Below are 21,354 nucleotides of genomic sequence, written 5' to 3'. Positions count from 1 at the left end.
ATAGTTCCTTCTCTATGTGTTCTGGAGCATAACCTTTTTCTAAAAACCTAGAGGCTAATATTTTGGACTGTGAGCGAAAGTCTTCTTCCTGAGAACAGTTTCGTTTCATCCTTAAAAACTGCCCTCTGGGGATATTACATAACCAAAGATTATGGTGGCAACTTCCTGTCGGTATATAGGAGTTACGATCAGTGGGTTTGAAGTAGGTACGAGTTTTTAGACACCCATCATTTTTGAAAATCTCCAAATCCAAGAATATAATGCTTTCGGTGTTTACATTCCAAGTTAGTTCAATGTTCCTATTATTGGAACTAAGATGGTTCATGAATTGCTGCAGACTGGTCATATCTCCTCTCCAAACTAGGAGGAGATCGTCGATGAAACGACGGTAACAACTCAGCTGGGGAGGACGGTTTGTGAAGATCACCTCCTCCTCCCAGTGTGACATAAATAAATTTGCCACACTGGGAGCAAAACGTCCTCCCATAGCAACTCCTTTCACTTGTAGAAAATATTCTCGGTTGTACCAAAAATAATTTTTTAGTAAACAGAAATCTAAACATTCGACAAGGAACTTACGATGTTTAGAGGTCAAATCTGACTTACTTAGGGCCCACTTCACAGAATTCAAAGCATCTTCATGATTTATAATGGTGTAAAGCGACCCTACGTCAGCAGTCACCAATATGCTTTCTGAAGTTCCCGTTAGGTCCCCAAGAAGCTGGATTACATGTTTAGTGTCCTTGAGGTATGCGGATGTACCACATACCAAAGGCTGCAGATAATGGTCGATATACTGACCTAACCTTGCCGTTATAGAATCTATGCCGTTTACAATTGGACGGCCAGGTGGACACGTTTGATTCTTGTGGATTTTAGGGAGAAAATAAATTATAGGGGTCCTGCAAAATAAGGGGTTGAGATACTGGGCTTCCTTAGAGCTCAAAATTCCAGATTTCTCCCCTTTGTTGATCAAAACTCCCAGTTCTTTTTTAAACCTGATCATAGGGTTACCTGACAAGAGAGAGTAGGTATTCCTGTCACTAAGGAGCCTCTGCATCTCTTGACGGTAGTAGGTCCCACTCATTACTACCAAGGCACCTCCCTTATCAGCCGGGCGGATCACTAGATCTTTCCTGCCCTCTAGCAGTTTAATACCCTTTTTGATTTGTTGGGGATCATTCGCTCTCCTGATCCTAAGTGAGTCCAAATCACGGCTTACCATATTTTTGAACACTTCAATGTTCTTAGTGTCCACATTAGGGGGATTAAACACTGATTTATTCCGTAATTTGGAATGGTGTGAGACTCTAACCTCTCCCCTATCAGGATATGGATTTGTTAAAAAATGTTTTTTGATACTTAATGTTCTAGCAAATTTTTGAAGATTGACATAGGTATCGAACTTATTCATATTCTTAGTCGGTGCGAATTTTAGTCCCTTGTCCAAAACTCTGATCTCATCATCAGTAAGAGTGACACCGCTAAGATTGAATATTCCGGTTCCTATCGGGATTTTGGTTTTTTGTACCCTTCTACCTCCTCTGCATCCTCTTTTTTTCTTTTCTTTTGATTTTCCGTCCCGTTTATCAATGGATACGGGGGCTGCTGAGGAGGATAATAGGGGCTGATTCCCAATGGAGTTGACGGGTCTAGTTGAGGGTCCCTCCAGGGGGTCCTCTGTATCCCTAAAAAATGGGGGTCCTCTCCTTGATTTTGTAATGGTTGGAACCTATTTTCCGTTGGGATAGGGCGATCCCCTAATGGGTACGCACCTCTCTGTCCCCTACGTCCTCTAGGTCCCCCTCGATGCCCCCTATTGTGATAGGGGACAGTTTGCCACTCAAGGTTGGGTTGGTGATAATTATCACCACTCCAATTCTCCCTGGATGAGGGACGGTGATAAGGTTTTTGGCCCCCCCCCTCTTCCTCGGCCTCTCCCTCTTTTGTTTCCCCGACCTCTTCCTCTGGGTGGAGGCCCTCCTAATGAGGGGAATTGTGACTGAGGAGTCCCACAATCCTGAGTGGGTACGTCCTCATTCATTGAGGTGCTGGAAACTGCTTCAGGGGCTGCTGAGGACAGAAGGTTTACTTGCCACCTATACACCATTTTGTTGCTAAAATCTCCTATATCCCTTAGGAATTTTTTCTTTTTCTTTTCCTGAGCCTCCTTATCCCATTTGATGAGTTTGGTTTTGAGTTCTTCTGATAGTTTTATGAACTCTGGCTTATCCTTCTCTTTTTCTATAGAGGTTTTGATGGCCTCTATTTGGGTCTCAAGAGCCTTCATCTTCCTCTGTTTCCGTGTTAACAGAAAAGTGAGGAGCTCAAGACCCTTTGTAGTGAAGAATTCATTCCATTCTGTGTATGATTCCTCATCTAAAAGCCCATCATTTGGTGGGATATCCCAACGCAAACGACGCGGGATTATTTTAGAGGAGATATACTGTTGGAATGAAACCACATCCCACCAAGCTTTAATCTTTTTTTCAAATAAGTGTCCTAACTTTTTGAAATAATGGGAAAGGTTGCTCGGTTCTTTGGATATAAGTGTGCGTGTAAACACATCATCTAATGCGATCTCACGCACCTCAATATATTGAAAAACATCCATTCTGTAAGATTAGCAGCCAAATGTATATAGACTTGCTACAAAAAATATAAAATGAAAACTCATTCAGCGCTACAATCAGCAAAATGGAATAAAAGCTGCTGAACACCGGTAAAGGTCAAATCTATCAAAACCCAGATGAAACATAAAATACAAAAGGGGTGCAGCGCTACAGTAGAAAGTATGAACTCAGACTGTATAATTGTGAAAAAGTCCTGACTGAACAATTGAATCACAAATACTGTGCAAGCTTAAAATAAAGAAGAGTCCTTTAAATGTCACAAATCCAAGCCATAAGATCAAGGAAAACCCGTGCTGTAAAGGATGAAACAGATGCACCTCTTCTTGGACCAGTCTGCAGCAATTCATGAACCATCTTAGTTCCAATAATAGGAACATTGAACTAACTTGGAATGTAAACACCGAAAGCATTATATTCTTGGATTTGGAGATTTTCAAAAATGATGGGTGTCTAAAAACTCGTACCTACTTCAAACCCACTGATCGTAACTCCTATATACCGACAGGAAGTTGCCACCATAATCTTTGGTTATGTAATATCCCCAGAGGGCAGTTTTTAAGGATGAAACGAAACTGTTCTCAGGAAGAAGACTTTCGCTCACAGTCCAAAATATTAGCCTCTAGGTTTTTAGAAAAAGGTTATGCTCCAGAACACATAGAGAAGGAACTATCTAGAGTGAGTGAGATCGAACGAGAAACCACTCTTATGCCCTCTAAAAAAATGGCTACCAGTAATGAATTTTGCTTTGTGCTGGACTACAATGTCCAGTACAAGAAGTTTGAAAATATAGTAGCCAAGTATTGGCCCATCCTACAACAAGACAGGGTATTGGGCCCGACCCTTCCATCAAAACCTAAATTTGTCTACCGAAGGGCGCCAACCCTGAGAGATCGGCTGGCACCAGGGGTTCTGGATCCCCCCATTAAATCTGATAATAGGCTCTTTCCATCTATGAAAGGTTTTTACGCCTGTGGAAGATGTGCTGCATGCAAAACCTCAAAAGGTAACATCAAAAGAAGGAAGGAATTTTTAGCTACAGCCACACAGGAAGTGCATGTTTTGAGGGATTTCATTACATGTGAGACCAAAGGTGTCGTTTATATGCTCGAATGTAAATGCGGATATCAATACGTGGGTAGAACCACGAGGGCATTGCATGTTCGAGTAGGAGAGCATATGAACAGAATTAGACAGGGAAAGGATAAGCACAATGTCCCCAAACACTTTAAAAGATACCATCACTGTGACCCTACTGGATTAAAGTTTTGGGGGATTGAGAAAACTACCAGGCATTGGAGGGGAGGTAACTTTACTAGGCAACTAAGTCGAAGAGAATCATTCTGGATTTACCAGACTAAAGTTTTAGTACCAGGGGGGTTAAATGTAGAATTTGATCTTAATTGTTTTATTTCCAATAGATGATTATTGCTGATTTTTAGATGTTTTTTCTGTTATGTTTTTTATGTTTTTTATATATACATGTGTTTGTAAGATCCATACGGAGCATCGCGGTTACACGTCTTTTTTAGCTTTTATGAAAAGATTTTAGAATTGTATTTACTATCTTATTTAACATTTGCCATTTTTTCAAAAAGACTTTTTCAAAAAGACTTTTGAAGAAAAAAAGAGTTTTTATATAAAAGAATTTTTTGAAAACTTTTAGGTTATTATATTATGCACTATGCATTGTCACTTTATGTCCTGTTAAAGGTTTTGTGCCCCTAGCATTCACGAAGTGCAATAGTATATTTATTAGCTCCTAATTACATCGACAGAGACAGAGAGGAACTGAACCGTGTCTTTTCCCCTGTTTCCGGTCTGTAAATATGAGTTTTTGTTAGCTCCGGAGTCATCAGGAAGTAGAGCTGGTTCTCTTTCCCTATTCCAAAATGGAAACCTGAGAGTTTCCTGTTCCGCCCTGGAACGATTGGTCCGGTTGCTTAGCAGCATCTATAAATAGCGTGCGGGTGCCGCCCTCCACGTACCCCGCTGAAGAAGTCACACCCACTGACGCAACGCGTACGGGAGAGGAGCTGTGACGTCACCCGCGACGCTCCGAAGGGATCGCACACCGAGCGGCCAGCTGGCTGTGCTGTTATACACTTATGCTGTTCGTTTTGCACTAGGATAGTGCCATGCTTGTAAGTGCAATATCTTTTATTATTCAATAAACTGTTATATATACGGAGAGCACTAGATGTCCTTTTGTCCCCCCCTCTATGATGGAATCTCTTACTCTATGATCGGTCTGAGGTTGGAGGTTGGAGGCAAAGCTGAGCAGATTGGGAGCCCATCAGGTGTTTGAAAACACACTGCGTTATGACCCTAGAGGTCTGAGCATTGAGGTGAGAGGCTAGCACACACTCTGGTGATGGAGTCACTTATGAAGAGGTGCATCTGTTTCATCCTTTACAGCACGGGTTTTCCTTGATCTTATGGCTTGGATTTGTGACATTTAAAGGACTCTTCTTTATTTTAAGCTTGCACAGTATTTGTGATTCAATTGTTCAGTCAGGACTTTTTCACAATTATACAGTCTGAGTTCATACTTTCTACTGTAGCGCTGCACCCCTTTTGTATTTTATGTTTCATCTGGGTTTTGATAGATTTGACCTTTACCGGTGTTCAGCAGCTTTTATTCCATTTTGCTGATTGTAGCGCTGAATGAGTTTTCATTTTATATTTTTTGAGGAACAAGTAAGTCATATGAGTTGAAGTGACACAAAAGTCTCCTCCTTTTTACTTTTCCCCACCAAACACCTGCCACCAAATTTACACCACCTCACCCACCCACCCCTTTGTCATCCCTTAACCCTTTTGATGCAATGTACCAACCCAAAGTAATTGTCTCCAGTCATGATGACTGCTAGGTTTATAACACAGGGCATTGCTATGCAGGTGTGACAGTACTCACCGTCACTGGGAGTGAAAGACAGATACTTAATGGACACAGAATATGGTTTGGATTACTCAAATAGGACAGTAATATTTGTCAACAATATATCTCAAAGAATAGAAAATGTGGGATTGCGGAGCTCAAATAACAGTCCGTATGAATGGTAGGGACAGTCCAGTCTGCTTACCAGATGGAAAATCAAAATGAACCTGTCAGTAAGTAGAGATGGTGTAGAATCTCGCTATTCGAGATGGTCTTTCTGTTGATTATACCACCTATATATACAGTATGTCCCTCTGGTGAGCTGCCCATTTAATCATTTGATAGTGTGGCATTTTTCAGTTCTTGGTGGCGGGTTTGTTCCTAAAATTTAAAAAGTTGGGATATACTGTACCATGAGATTTCCTTTTGTTTATTTATCCTGCTATCTGCATTGAATTGACTGAGCCAAGCTGGAATAGCGAGATTCTATACCATCTCTACTTACTAACAGGTTCATTTTGATTTTCCATCTGGTAAGCAGACTGGACTGTCCCTACCATTCATATGGAGTGTTATGTGAGCGCCGCAATCCCACATTTTCTTTACTTGATCTGAGTTGTCTATATCAGAATTTGCTGGCAGCCATACTCTGGACTTTATTATTTTATTTTATATTTTGAGCGTGGAAATTCTTCTATATTATATATCTCAAAGAATATTTGAAGACTCTGGGACTCTAGGCCTAGCTGCCTATTACCAATAAGGCTTCACACAGTCAGACTCCTAGCAGATGTGAATATCATCAGCTAGACAACCTGTCTTCCACACATCATAATTATGCTGATTTACTCTATGTTTTTACTTATAATAATGTGTATTGTATTTTGTGTCAGAGACGGGCTCTCCCTATTGTTTGTCTATTGAGGTGTGATGTGGATTCTGTTAAGTTTGTCTGTTCCATTGTTAATTGTTAATGAACTCACATATCGTGTCTGTCCAGATGGCTAGATAATTAGTTCAGGTCAATTCTATTTCTGTATACAATTTCATCTGCATATGATAATGTAATCAGGCAACCCCTGACCCGATGGGGTAATTTGATCAGGAGGGGGATGTGCTCATGTGTGTATAAATTAAATGTGAAATGGAAAGCTGAGTTAAGCAGGCTGGTCCAGGTGGAGATGCTGTTGGACAAGAGCTACAGAGCCCTCCACTGGTATGTAACCCAAGTGTGCCCATGGACAGCAGACGACAGCCCAACGAAAGGCTTTTGCTACAGCGGCCCAGGGCTGTTATTATAGAGGCTGTCCAAGGACCCCGATTTTGGGACCGATTTGGAGTGGCGGTTAGAGGAAATTGAGGATTGCAGAGAAGAGATCCTGAACATCTCAGAAGTGTTCTGGGCACTGGAAGATTTGGAATTTCTAGCCAATCAGGAATGGGAGCTGGAGATCGCCTACAGATGGCTGCTAGATTCTGCTAAGCGCCGGGCCTCAGCTCCCCTTGCCTGGGAATATCCAGAAGTACCAGCTGACAGTCTAGAAATCTTGACTGAAGAATCTACAATGTGGCACAGTAATAGTGTGCTTTCTCCAGCACCCATTCCTTATGGGCTAGATCCCCCATCAGAGAGATGGTGACTGTCAGTCACCGCTGTCTGCTCTGCCCCCTCATTGCTCACTGGAGTGCTGGGCTGTGGAGGGGACAGGAGCAGCCGGCTCAGGCTCTCAGCACCTCGGTGAGAGGCTGAGCGGGGTGCTGGTCCAGGCATGTGGGTGGATCCCTTGCCTGAGCCTGCGCCCGCTCTCTGACATCAGCAGACAGCGGACTTTAGCTGGCTGTCTGCTGAAAACGGATCACAGGTGTGCAAAACGAACTGCGCTCCTGTGATCCACAGGGGAAATACAGCCAAAAGAGCTTTGGCTGTACTTCTTATTTAATGATGTCAGGACCGCTGGCACTTAGTAGTGAAGATGCTGCAGGGACTGGTCTAATAGCACAGAGGGGTGGATGATCGGGTAAGTAGATCTTTTTTCTAAACCCCTAGACTTATACAAGCAGTTAATCTTTGCAGTACAGGTGCAGCCCCACTACAAGGGATAATATTTAATTTCCTATAGTTGGGCTTTAACCTTTTCACTGTCAGGTCCATTCAGTGTATCAACCTGATACTGGGGGGGGGGGGGGGGGGGGTTTACACACTGCCTGTCAAATGGGAGCATTCAGGTTGCTGCGCTTCCTCCTGATTCCTTCTACACACCCTCAGTAATGGTGCCTCCCACACGGGCTCTGCTTGCCCATCTGTGGGACCAGGACTGACACAACAGGGCTGCTGGGTAGAGGGGAGGGAACAGAGCATTCTCCTCCACTCCTTGTTGCTGGCCTGGGAAGCGAAGTGTTTGATGTCCCTTCTGGGTCCCCTTCCTGGTGTCCCAGGCCAGCATACCCGGGAAAGAATGGAATGCAATATGATGTGTACTGCATTAAATTCAGTGGATCACAGGGAAGACATCCAGGGTCTTTTTTGTCCTCTATGGGATTAAAAAAAAGTGAACTAAAAAAACAAAATTGAATTTGCAAAACATTTAGGTTACACCCAAGCACATTAAATCCCCATGCAAAAAATGTTTGAGGCCCCTCACCCCCACAAATACACACATACGAACGTTAACGCACACATCGAGGTTGTCTACTCATGAAACGCGACATGAAAGTGAGAGCAATATTTCTAGCATCAGACCTCCTCTAACACTAAACTGGTGACCTATAGGGGTCTTTTAAAGCATTGCCTATTGAAAATATAGGGTATTGAATGTGTTGTCATTTCAGGGGCACACGCAGATTTAACATTTGACATGTTGGGTATCTATTTACTTAGTAACCTTGTCTTTAATATTTAAAAAAAAAATGGGTTATTTAATGCATTTGTGTGCCCTATACTAACTTTTTTACTGAAATATGTTTTTCCTAGATCTTTGTAATATCGTGTGATATAAAAATTGTAACTACCACTATTTTATTCTCTAGGGTGTCTGGTTTCAGAAAATATATAATATTTTAGGAGTTCATGTAATCTTTAGACCTAAAAAGATTTTTTTAAGCATGTGTGCAAAAAAAATGCAAAAATGGCTCTGGCAGCGAAATTAAATTATATTAACATCCCTCCAGAGTGCTTCTTAAAAAAAAGTCTATTTTTTTAACTAGAGAGGAGCAAACACGCATTTTATTTTGCACTAGAGATACTCCTCCAACATTCTGTTATAAGCAGATGGGAAGGTCAGCAAATTAATGAGCCTGTTCATTTGCCCATCTCACATTTAAAGGTTTTATTTAAAATGAAACGCCGGCCAAATGCTTGGTTTATTTGAGAATGAGTAGGATCTCAGGTTATTCAGGTTTTGTATTACTTTATACGGTCATGTTAGGGAGATTCGGCCTTCTTTAATTTCCAATGTGGTCATAAGGACAGGTAATGCGTAAATTCTCTACAACCGACAATAAAAGCTTGCTTTAGGAATAGTTGGAACCTCTATCAGGCTTTTATTGCGCCTTAAAGCACTTTTTAGTAGCACATTTGAGTACTGACATTTCTGCTGAGTTTTTGCATGTGAGGTTCCTCTCTTTTCTAATGCAGGCACAAGCACAGAAAGTAATGAAAAAATCAGAAAATGTCCACAAAAAGGAATACAGACAACAATGAAAATCCTGCAGAGGTCCCAACTATTCCCCACAAAAATCTAATCTTGAAATGTAGACATCTATTACAAACTTCTAGAAATTAGTTGTTGCATACATTTAAAGACAAAACCTGAAAGGATTTGTATAGGCATGATTTACATTTTCCTTGCTCCTGTAGTGAAAATCAGTTTCTATCACTTCCTAAGATGTCATTGACAAGCTTTAAAAACTCTTGAACAACAAAAAAGCAGAAGGTGCCACCATCTAAGTGTAATAATTTATTAAAAGCAATATAAAAAAATGGGGTTTAAAATGCACCAAAGTTTGAAAAAAGAGGGTCTCTAAGCTCCGAAACATGTTACCACCCACTTTCTACTGACGTTACTATCGGCTCTGATTCTGGCAATGGCTTGCTCTCCAGCCTGGTTACAGCTTCTGCTTGCATATTCCATCCTTGTTCCACCAAGTTCTGCATCACTCCTCAGCTCAGTTTGCTTGACCAATACAGCTGCTCTCAGGAGCCAATGCTCCAGCCTCTTGGCCGCCTCCCTACCGAGCTCCGCAAGCGGCCAAGGAATGATGATGTGCTTGTTTTCTCCTACTTTTGTGAGTGCATTTTAATCTCTTTTTATATTGATTTTAATAAATTGAAACACTTAGATGGTGGTGCCTTCTGCTTTTTTGTTGTAATAGTGCACAGAGACAATCCAATACTCTACTGGAAAAGCTGCAGCAATGCCTACATTTGAACTCTTTCTCCTATTTCTATAGAAGCTTGAGGAAATTTCTTGGGACTTCATTACTCTCTATTTGCGCTATTGAGTTTTGTTTTTTTTTCCTTTTAAACATTTTTGTAAGGGAAGCAAGGTGCTCTAGGTGACCTCCTGGTTATATAAGCATGCCCTCATAACTACATCTCCCAGGAGCCATTTTCCGACACAAAGTGAGTGGGCAGGCTCTTGAGAGGCATTGGTTGGGAAAGAAGTCAGCGTATGCATATGGAAAAGAACAGAGAAGGGCTGAGATAAGTAGAGTTCTGTAGTCCAGCAGATGAAATCCTAGACAAGATTGACAACACCGTTTGGAATTTAAATATCGGAGAAGCAACATTGTTAGCTCACAGCAGGAAGTCCGGAGCACAGTTAGTTTCTGGCTGGACTAATAGTTTTATTTTATTTTTTTTGCACCTGCGGTATTTTTTTAAAAAGACAAAGCTTGGAGAAATATGCATGTACTGCAAAGATATATTGAATATTTTTTTTTTTTTTTAATTTGGCCCAGACACACACTTTAATCTTTTGAGTCTTTATGGCAGCATAAGATTTTACCTTTCATGTAAGACATCCTCTTTAAATAAAAATAAATAAATGTAAATGATCCTTTATATTTAGATGTAGGACAGCCGAGAAAAAGTGGAATCCCGAGATCCTTTGATAACATATGACGAAATCAACACTTGTTGATGTGCTGTGTTGTCTTAGAACACATGGTGAAGGTACACCTCACTATTCTTTGATGCTCAACAAACATTTTGCAATATATAATCACTTTATAAAATGTGTTCCAGAACTTACCATATTGCTTCTGGTAGTAAATGTCTCTTTATGAGACGAGGTCACTTAGGACTGTCATGTACACATTTCAAAGTTATGGTCCATGTGTTAACAATAGATTAAGTTATCGTAAACATAGTTGACCTAATTTCCTGGAATCCTATAAGGAACAAGGGGCTTTGCTGAGATCTGACAGCACAAGCTACCCAAATGGTTATCATATTGAGCAGTGAAGCTGTTCCCTGTTCCATATGAATACTGATGACAGCATAGTCTTCTGACCTATTTTTAGAGAGCTGTTTTGGAAGGACACACCATGTTCGAGAAGAAAAGCCCACTTGTCATTATAGAATTCAACATGGAGAAGTAACATATGTAGAAGTGATGAGTGTACACAGATGCATGTGTGTGAGAAGCTAAAAATGTATTTCAAAAAGGATTAAAAAATTAGTGTTGTCTGACTGTACGGTGTTCAGGGGTACCAGCAGTGAATAACAGAAGTGTGATGTTTTTGTATAGAACACTTTACAACACATACAGTGTGTCAAACACAAGGCCCGCCAGCCGAATCCGGCACGCTAGGCCTTGCCATGTGGGCCTGGCACCCAGCCAGAACGTGGCAGAAATGCATTCTGCCACCCAGGCTCTTCTGAGGTTGATTTACTAAAACTGGAGTGTGCAAAATCTGGTGCAGCTGTGCATGGTAGCCAATCAGCTTCTAACTTCAGCTTGTTCAATTAAGCTTTGAAAAAAAAAAAACCTGGAAGCTGATTGGTTTTCCATGCAGAGCTGAACCAGATTTTGCACTCCCCAGTTTTAGTAAACCAACCACCCTGTTCTTACAAGGGACAACTTTGTTTAGCGGCTCCTGGATATAACAGATCCCTGCATGTGCTCACAGTGGAGCATGGTGGGGACAGGTCTCCAGAGAGATAAAGAACGATCTCCCTTCAAGGTGCGCTGCCTACACAGGGAGTTACTTGCGCCAGGCCAGGTAGTAGAGAGAGATTCGAGGAAGCTTTGGGGGTGTTGGGGTTGCACACCTTGCTCTCTGTACGTAGTGTATCCCTAAATCCTGCATTTTGTACATAGCGCACCCCTGAACTCTGCACTCTGTACACAGTGCACCCCTAAACCCTGCACTCTGTACACAGCACACCCCCGAACTCTGCACTCTGTACATAGCAAAACACAGAAATCTGTACTCTGTACGTAGTGCACCCCTAAACTTTTCATTCTGTACATAGCGTACCCCTGAACCCTGCACTCTGTACATAATGCACTTTGGACTTAATGGACTCTGTATTTAACGCACCTCAGATACTACTGGCCCTTTAAGAGCAACCTTATTGCTGATACGACCCTGAACTTGACACCCCTGCAAACATGATCTGACTATCTCCATGCACCTAAATCTTGCATAATAATTTGTTCCTACTGTGAGTGGGGAGGAGAGCAACACAGGTATAAACTACCAGTACCATGTTGTAATAATTCTAACCTCTTCAATTCATGTTCCCACTGAGGGCTGTGAACCCTTTTGAGCCACCGCTTCATAGACTCATAGACATAGATTGTAGCACGAGAACTGAAAACAACTGTTATCTTAGGTTGTCTCTGAGAAGCTTTAAAGCCCAATGCAACTTTAAAAAAAATAAATTCTTTATACATACCCTTTTTTTAAAGCCATCTTTGGTTCCATCGTGTGACTCATAGGTCCTCTTTCAGCAGTGGGTGGACCTGAATGTAGCAGAGAATGGTGCCACAAAATGATGTGGTGCTGTTCTTTGCACCATTCTCCTCTGAGTTCAGAGCATCTTTAAGACATACCCTCAGAGGGCAGGTTTTACGATGCCTTGGACTCACAAGAAGTAGTTTCAATGATGCTAGGCAATATTCAGCCTAAAAGAACCCCAGCACTGGATTGCCAAACAATTGGTAATCACAGCACCAAAGAGGAGGTCAGTATCATTTTAGGAGGTCCTCCGAAACGAGGCTGCGGCCCGCCCTCCACTCTTGGTTCAGTGTTCGTTCTTGTCGGCTTCCGTGGAGGAACCGACAGACTTGTCCTTTCTACTTCCGGTTCAGGGTCATTACCTCCCTGCTGCACGGCGGATTGCGGTGAGTCTGCCCAGCCAGGGAGCCCACGCCATTTGCAGCATCACCCGGTATTGCCGGTATCCAGGACTGCCTTCACCATTATACAGGACCTGCCATACAGGACCCAGATGCGATTATCCTTCATCTTGCATCTTCCATCGGATCCACTGTGGGGACTGTCCTTTTGCACCATACATGCTGTATTATTGGAATACCTGTTTTTAACATGTAAGTTACTACATTAAATTATACAGCTGTTCATCTACCTTTATGACTTGGCGCCCTTGTTCTTTTTCTTTGTTATAGGTACAACTTGCAGAGGAGGGTTTACTTCCTCTTTAAGCTTGATCAGGACTCATGAAGATAATTGTAGTGATAGCTATGTAAAGAACAAAATGTAAAACATCTATATCCACTTGACGCACAATCACGTACCTAGTAAGTCATTGTACTTCAAGCGGTTGTATTTGGGTGATACCTGCAGCTGCAGTACCCTTTTCTTAGAGCCAACGGTCAGCTCTCTTGTAATAGCAATCAGGGCAGCTAACTAGCTGCTCGATTGCTATTACAAGCAGCACCTTCTGTGACTTGCTCAGGCTCTCCAGTCCCACCTGGAGACCCGAGCTACCAGCTGGCAAGTCTGCTGGCTAACCTCAATTTTCCCAGTCATGGTAACCTTACATAACACAGTTGAAATAAATTGTGTTGTTCTAACAAATAAAAATCTATGGACAGCTTTACTCATATAGCTACCAAGGTAGTATTTGATCCTTAAAAATCGAAAACGCACATCTCAACATCCTCCTTTGACCAGCTACCTATTATACATGCTGAAACAAGTAAACCTGATCTCTAGCCAAAGCTGTTGTCCCAACTGAAAGATTTATCCTCATCTCTGATCACAACTGTAATAATTTGAATTTCCTGTCACAGTCTGCCCTAAACTAAATGTATACTTAGTTCTGCCACTCCCCAGACTGATAAAAAAAATAATATTCAATAGTGTGTACATTTAGAATTATTTTGGTTTTGGTGGTGTGAACTAGAAATGTTTGACTGAAATTCCCTTGTGCCTTTGGATTTGTAGTAGGCACTTGTTGGTAAAATGTTAGATTGCACCAAAAATATAAAATATGTGGCTACATAGTTCCCTATATAAGCAAAACACAGGTTTGCATAAGAAGCACCATGATTAGAGACTAGTGAAGACTGAGAAGATAAGGGGCCTTCTGATGGCATGAGGAGGAGGAGTATTGAGTAATACTTTGTCTCTAAATCAAAGTCAAAGTGCTAGATTCACACCACTACTAGTAATGAGAAAAGCAAGCATGTCATATGCTTAGCACAGATGAATTCACCAAATGCTATTCTAATGGCAAGTGTGGGACAAGCAGTATTGTCTCTCTGCTTCTGCTTTTGATCCCTTTTTTTAAGCATGCAAATCTTTGATGGATTGGCAGTGAACATAATAAGGTTCAAGGCTTTGTTTTCAGGATTTACATAATATATCAAATGAGTTGCATATGGTTAACATGATGTCCTGAGAGTACTGTAACACTGTGCATTGTTACTGTACTGTAGAACTTTATTTTGACCACAAGATGGTAGTGTTCAGCAACTTAGTTCAACACAAGGCCCAATACAGGAGTGCTGAGGTTGCTAGGACTTGTATGCTGTAAACAGAACATTTTATACCGTTTAGCTGAGATCGAACTACACTCCCTAGGAGCAAATGCCAGGGGGCGGGAGCATATAAAATAAAAAGCCTGGAAACACTGGGGGAAGAGAGAGTCCAGGGTCAGTTTGGGTCATCACCATCATTGCACCCCTTGTTTCAAATGTGTTTTCATTTGCTGTAAGTTTAAGTACATTGAATAGTACAGGCCTCTACATTTAAGGACAGGTGCTTTATTGCTACAGTCTACCAGTCTCATACAGATAGTATATGTGCCAGAGCCCATCTATTGCTATAGTTCACCATCTTTAACTGTCTCTACAAAATACTGCCTGCAGAATATCTACCCTTGCATCCCCCCCCCCCTCCTTCCGTTAGGAAGAACTCTGCACTTACTCCAACTCAAGCTCAAGCCATCCATCAAAAGAAGAGGGAATTACCTGCTCAAGTTCAGTTTCTCTATGTAGCACCCCCCTAGTCAGGTGCTAGATAGGTAGCATAGTTTTTGATTCTGGCGGCTTATCAGCAGAATTGCAGGTTAAAGTTATGTGCTTTCTGCTTATCAGGGAGCAGGATTTACAGTTAGGCCTGTTGCATGTGTCCAGGTGGGATTCATTTGGTCTGAGGGAGTGCCCCCACTGTATCCAATAGGGGAGTGTGTTGAACAGTGCAGTAAACCGCACCAGTGACACACATTCTTTTATGACTATCCCAGTGGGTTGGCACAAAAGTGGTGCATCCTGGGATATGTTATAAAAGTCATGGACACATGTGACAGGGTGTCTTTGATGGGAAGCCAGGTCCCAGGAGGAGGGTGACGGCTGACTCTCCTGTTGCTGAGGAAGGTGGTCACAGGCAGTCGGCCTTGTGGACCAGAAGTGTGGTGCTGAGCCAAGAGTTCCTGTGGATACTGACAGTGGAGCAAGTGGCAGAGCGACCTGAGGAAAAACAGTGTCCATGAGTACCAGGGAGCATGCCAGGGGGTCTGCCCAGGACGGGGACCACTCCAGGAGGGTGTCAGTGGACAGAAGGTTAGCACACAGTCAGTGAGAAAAGGGGTGCCAAGTTAGACCCTGAAGAGTAATTAAAGTGCGAGTCCATATTCTTTATCTTCACTTCAGTGGCAAGGTGAAGCAGCGGCCTTGCTGCATTTAGCAGTCAGTTGTCCTCAGAAATTGTGCATAGTTCAAGTTGGAGTATCCCACTCATTCCCTTCTCCCATCCAAGTTCTAAAATAAAATACAAAAAAACATCCCCTGGATTGTTCATTGTCTGAGCCAAGAGCTGTTAATTGCTGTGTATCTGCTATCAGTTGCTAATGGTCACCCAGCAGACCCAAGAATGTGTAATTCTCATCGGCTCCCTAGGGGGCAGTGCTACATCTAATTAAAGGGACATACATCTGACAATTACCCACTCCCCTCTTTTGTTAAGTGACTTCTTCCTACCACCTAATATTCTTAAAGTGGCCACACTATCTATTTTTAATAAAGGGGAACTCTGCTGGCCACATTACCATCCAAAGGGATAATTCAGTGTCTTCTTAAAGAGACTATGTCCCTATTGTGCACCAGCGTCTGGGCCCCAACTATTCGGCAGATGAATCCATCCGGTGTTTATGGTTCATTGGTGGGAGGATTACCTGTTATATTTCTTGAAGGTTAAACCTTAACTCTTCTCACTGATAGCCCACAAGTGAGCTAGCCCTGTGTTTGTTCTTTCTTTTTTGTTCACTTGGAAAAAATCTCTCTGTTTGAGATGCTATTATTTATATCTTTAGTCCTGCAGAATGGGTGGGTGTGCCCTAAAATGGTACTGTACTGTGTTATATTGTTCTTTCTCTGTATTACCTTGTTATTTGACAACTTCAATTGACTGTTATACTTCAACTGTCCTGTCATTTTAATGATATTAATACAAGCTAATCATTTATCTCAACCAAAAAGACGCTATTCCGTTGACAAATGAATGGCAGAGGGACACAAAATAAAAAATATATATACTTTAGCTTTATTGATCACAAAGGATATACAATTTAATTCTTTTTTTCCCTGTGTCTATGCAGGGTATTTTTAGTTGTATGCTTATTAAGTTAGGTTGACAGACACCATACAGGTGTAGGCAATGGTGAGAAAATTACATTAATAGGCCTGGACCCTTTGTTCTTAATCATTTAACCCACCAGTGTGTGTGACAGCCAGGGAATCGCCTAGCCAAAATATTTCAGTGTTGTCAGTAGGGGTAGTGCTCTGCTCAGGGCTCAGTAATGAACAGGGAACCCAGAATATTCAGTGGCTCCTATGGGGGTAGCGCTAAAGTATAATAACCTGGAAAATGCAAATATTAAGGTATAATTGAAGGTAAACTTTTTTATTTTGTTTTAGAGTTTTAGAGTGGAAAGAATTTAGAACACCTAAAGGGTTTTCATTGCTGTCTGTATTCCTGTTAGGGAGATTCATTCCCTCTATTTTTACTGGTAAAGATTATCACCAAAACAGGAATAGTGGGGACATTTTCCAATGGAGATGCTGGTTCTGGTGACCCTGGTGACTACCAGGAATCTCGCAAAATTTGGAGGGATTTCCACTCCCATCCTGTTGGGATCATGGAACAGGAAGTAAAGGTAAATTTACCCAATGGGACACAGATAGAGGAAAAAAAAAACATTTTGCATTTTCCCGACCAAGAAGTGTCAAGGGTCAGAGAACTGTTTTAAATGCCTAAGTATCTGAAGGCATTTCAGTGGGGATCTTGATCCTTTAATGTTCCTCGTCCCATTCTCAAAATTACAGAAACAAGGTCTGTGTGTCTTGATTGAGGTGAGTGTAGCCATATTAGTGCACTTCCAAAAAAGAACAATTGAGTACTGTCCATGATACTTTTTAATTTGTACTAACATCTAAACTTTCAGGACAGGCTTTCAGGGTGTGTCTCCTTCTTCGATGTCCAAGCAGTACTAGTACACAAAGTTTTAGCAGAATGTGAGGGGTGTACTCACTTTTGTGAGATACTTTATTTGTTGTTTGTACTCGTAGTACAGCCCAGAAGCAATAGTGCGCATTTTGCTTTCTTTTTTTTGCCCTACCTAAAACATACTGACACTTACTGACACTGAGGATAATTAAAAAAACAAAATGAAAAGAAAAACCCTGCCCAAAATATACTGACCTTGATCTTTGACCCTTACTGAACCCAAACACTAGCCTGGCACTAACCTAAATCAAACTGTCTTCATTCTTTAATTAATTTTTTTTACACACGGAAGGAAAGAGAAAAATATATTGTATCTTTCCTCTCAATTCACAGTGAAAGAAACTCAGGGACAGGCTTTATAGTGACTGATTACTGTCGTAGCCAATCAGAGGCTACCACAGCGATCAGGTGACCTGGAATTGGGAGTTCCAGGTCCTGGTTGTTAGTACAGGCCCAGGGATCTTGGTGAGATTCCGGTCTCTATGCTGGGGGGGGGCTTTGTGTGGCTCGCTCCCAGCACAAAGGGAGATACACAAATATGAGGCCTCACAAAAAAAAAAAAACAGAAGTGGGGCTGCATATATGTGTTACGTTGAGTTAAAATTACTCACCAGCAACTCAAAAGCAGAAGGGTAGCCTGCGCTAGCAGTAGCAACACAACATAAGCGTAACAGCCAATTTGCGGTATGTCCGACAATTACAGTGAAGTAGTAGATATAACCAAAAGGTCACCAAAATGGTCAAGACTAATGAAAACTAGCTTTAGAAACGTAAGAAACATCAACAGGAGTAAATGTCAACAGGGTCCATCTAATATGTCAAAATCAAGGATGTATCAGTTACAATTACATTTTATGGCACTGTGCCCTCTGTGATATCAGGGAAGGAAACCCATGGGTGAGGCATTGTACATAGATGATTCATTCCGCTGGTGAACGGTGTTGCCTGATTTGGAGAGTGAAGCTTTTTTTTAATCCTACATATGAAGAAGTGGATAGTTTATGGCAAATTTCACTCATGTATGCATTACCTTCTAGCAGCAGGGGAGGACTGGGCCAGGGGGCAGGGGGGCAATTGCCCCCTGGGCTGCTCTGATGACCCGTAAAAAGGCTGCACCTCTTCTGCCACAGACATGCCTAAATGATTCCTGAGTGTGGGATGAAGACAAGGACAAAGTGCAGGCCTCCCTCCCCCAACATGGATGGTGTAAAGTGTGTGTGAGCAGAGGCCGGTTCCATGCCCCACTGGAGACTCTTCTGCCCCGGCCAGCCCCAACCAAGCTGTCCCAGCTCTCCCCCAACCTCCCCCTGCTGGCCAGGTCGGAAACCCGGGAGAGTAGAGAGTATCTGGAGCAGGGCTTCAGCTTGGAATGGGGGGGTCGGGAGGATAATTGGGAGAGTGGGAGGGGGGCTGAGTTGCTGCATCATGGGCCTCTGGGTTGTACTTGCCCCCTGGGCCGAAAGTTGCCAGTCTGCCCCTGTCTAGCAGGCTTCATTAAAGGCTTTTTTACATTTTGAAAGTTCAGTTGAGTAGTCTGTGAACCAGACCAATTTTTTGCCCCCTGCCACCAGATTGTGTTGAGACTTGTATGCTAGGAAAATACATATACAGTATATAAACATTCAGCATGGTTTATTATTTGCCTCACTGAGGCTGGGGACCATTTCAGGACATCTTTGAATAATATTCTGTAAAATACCTTTTGTCTAATAACTTCCATTGTTGTCCCCTTCCCGTGTTCATCAGTTATGGTGGTGTAGCTTGACACACCTGGACCCATATGAAAGATATGATCCATGGGTCTTAAGATTCAATTCTATAACCAATGCTATAAAACAGGGGTTATTACACATAATAATCTGGGGACCCAAGTAATTCATTTTTACTGGAACGCATGAAGATAAATATTACCAAAATGGTAAGAAAAGCCAAACAAAGACCCCAAAAAAATGTCAGCATAACATATTGTGGGAACTTATCACTATTATAGGCTATACGTAGATTCTTTCCTACATTTCCTTTCTTATTTTTACATTTACTCACAATGTTGTTTGCATAATTACCTATACACCCTGCCTAGCATATGCTCTTATTTCCCATACGTATCTGTGTGTCAATCATATTAGTTTAACCACTTGCCGCCTGCTCACAGTATATTTACTGCGGCAGTCAGCCCCTCACAGGCAGAACGACGTAGGTCTACGCTGCTAGCCTGTGAGGGTCTTAGGAGCGCTCCTGCGCGGTCACGGACCCCCCGCGCGTGTGACCGGCGGACCCGATCGTCCGCCGGTCGCTCGCGATCGTCGGTGGAGAGGGAGAAAGGCAGGCAAGTAATGTAAACAAGCCGCCTGTCATTCTCCCCGGTGTATGAATGATGATCATACGGTTCTGCTATGTAGAACCATTGATCACTGTTCATACATCTCAAGACACAGCCAATCACAGTTAGAATCACGCCCCTAGGGACCCACATAGCCCCTCCCTCTCAAAAAAAGTTAACCCCTTCACTGCCAGTGTAATTTTACAGTAACAGTGCATATTTATAGCACTTATTACTGTAGAAATGTCACTGGTAACCCAAAAAGTATCAAAAATGTCAGTCAAGGCTCCGATCTGTCGCAGTCGCAGTACCGCAAAAAAAATCGCAGATCGCCGCCATTACGCGTTAAAAAAAAACCAACAAAAATGACAAAAATCTTTCCCTTTGTTAATAAACGCGATAACTTTTGCGCAAACCAATCAAAATACGCTTATTGCATTTTTTTTTACCAAACATATGTAGCATAAAACAAATTGGCCGAAAATGTTAAAAAATTTGGATTTTTACATTTTTTTTGGGGGGCAATTTCATATAAAAAAATGTGAAAAATATTGTTATTTTTGCAAGATTTACGCTCTTTTTTTGTTTATAGCGCATGATCAAAAAATCGCACAGGTGATCAAATACCACCAAAAGAAAGCTCTGTTTGTGGGAAAAAAAGGACGCCAAATTTGTTTAGGTACAGCATCGCACGACCGCGCAATTGTCCGTTAAAATCACGCAGTGCCGAATCGCAAAATAGGCCCTGGTCAGGAAGGGGGTAAAATCTTCCGGGTCTTAAGTGGTTAATTGTTTCACATGTTTTGAGGGGTGGTGGTATTGTGGATGGTAATATTTATTTCACTTTCATCCCATAGAAACAAATAACTCTGTGACATTAACTGCATTGTTTATAGGCTAGGACCCGATCATGAAATTATATGACTTAAAACATGGATAACAATGCCGAGCAAGCGATCCCCTGTGGTCTCACACAGGATCCAGAAGATTGCAGCTATCAATGCCAAAGAGCTGACTACTGCAATGATTGCCAGCTTGAAGTATGAGATTTGCATACTTACATTCGTCCAACTTGATCGATGTAAGTGTGCAATAAAGATAAGACCTGGAGTCCAGCTTTAAGAAGGACCCAATCTATGGAGGTTTTCCATTCAGTCAGTTTCACCTAATTCTTTACTGCTATCCTACAAATGCCGCAAGCTTTCAGAAGAAAGGTCTGGAATTAAATATTCATGCTGAGCAGGGAAGAGGTTAGACCCATATTCCATATGCAGTTTAGTTCTTCTCTCAGGAAGCAGCCTTGCACGGTGCCAGAGGAAGCTCTGCCCTTCCCTCTACTGACTCATACTGTAAGAAGGAAAAGATTAGAGGGCTGAATGGGCTGGGGAAAGTGAAAGCTTCCACGTCTATTCAATCTTTGCCTCACCTTTCAATGGCTGTGTGGGAGAAACTTTCCTTGACCTCATGTCATAAATGTCATGGTATTTCTGATTGAAAATCCTAGTCTTTCCTTCTTGCTATTATTTAAAATTTAAAACGTGCCA

The sequence above is a fragment of the Pelophylax lessonae genome (genome assembly GCF_965119305.1).
Source record: "Pelophylax lessonae genome assembly, chromosome: 2".
In the NCBI taxonomy this organism is placed as follows: Eukaryota; Metazoa; Chordata; class Amphibia; order Anura; family Ranidae; genus Pelophylax; species Pelophylax lessonae.
The sequence above is the reverse complement of the archived record's forward strand: the minus strand, read 5'-3'. Positions refer to the sequence as shown.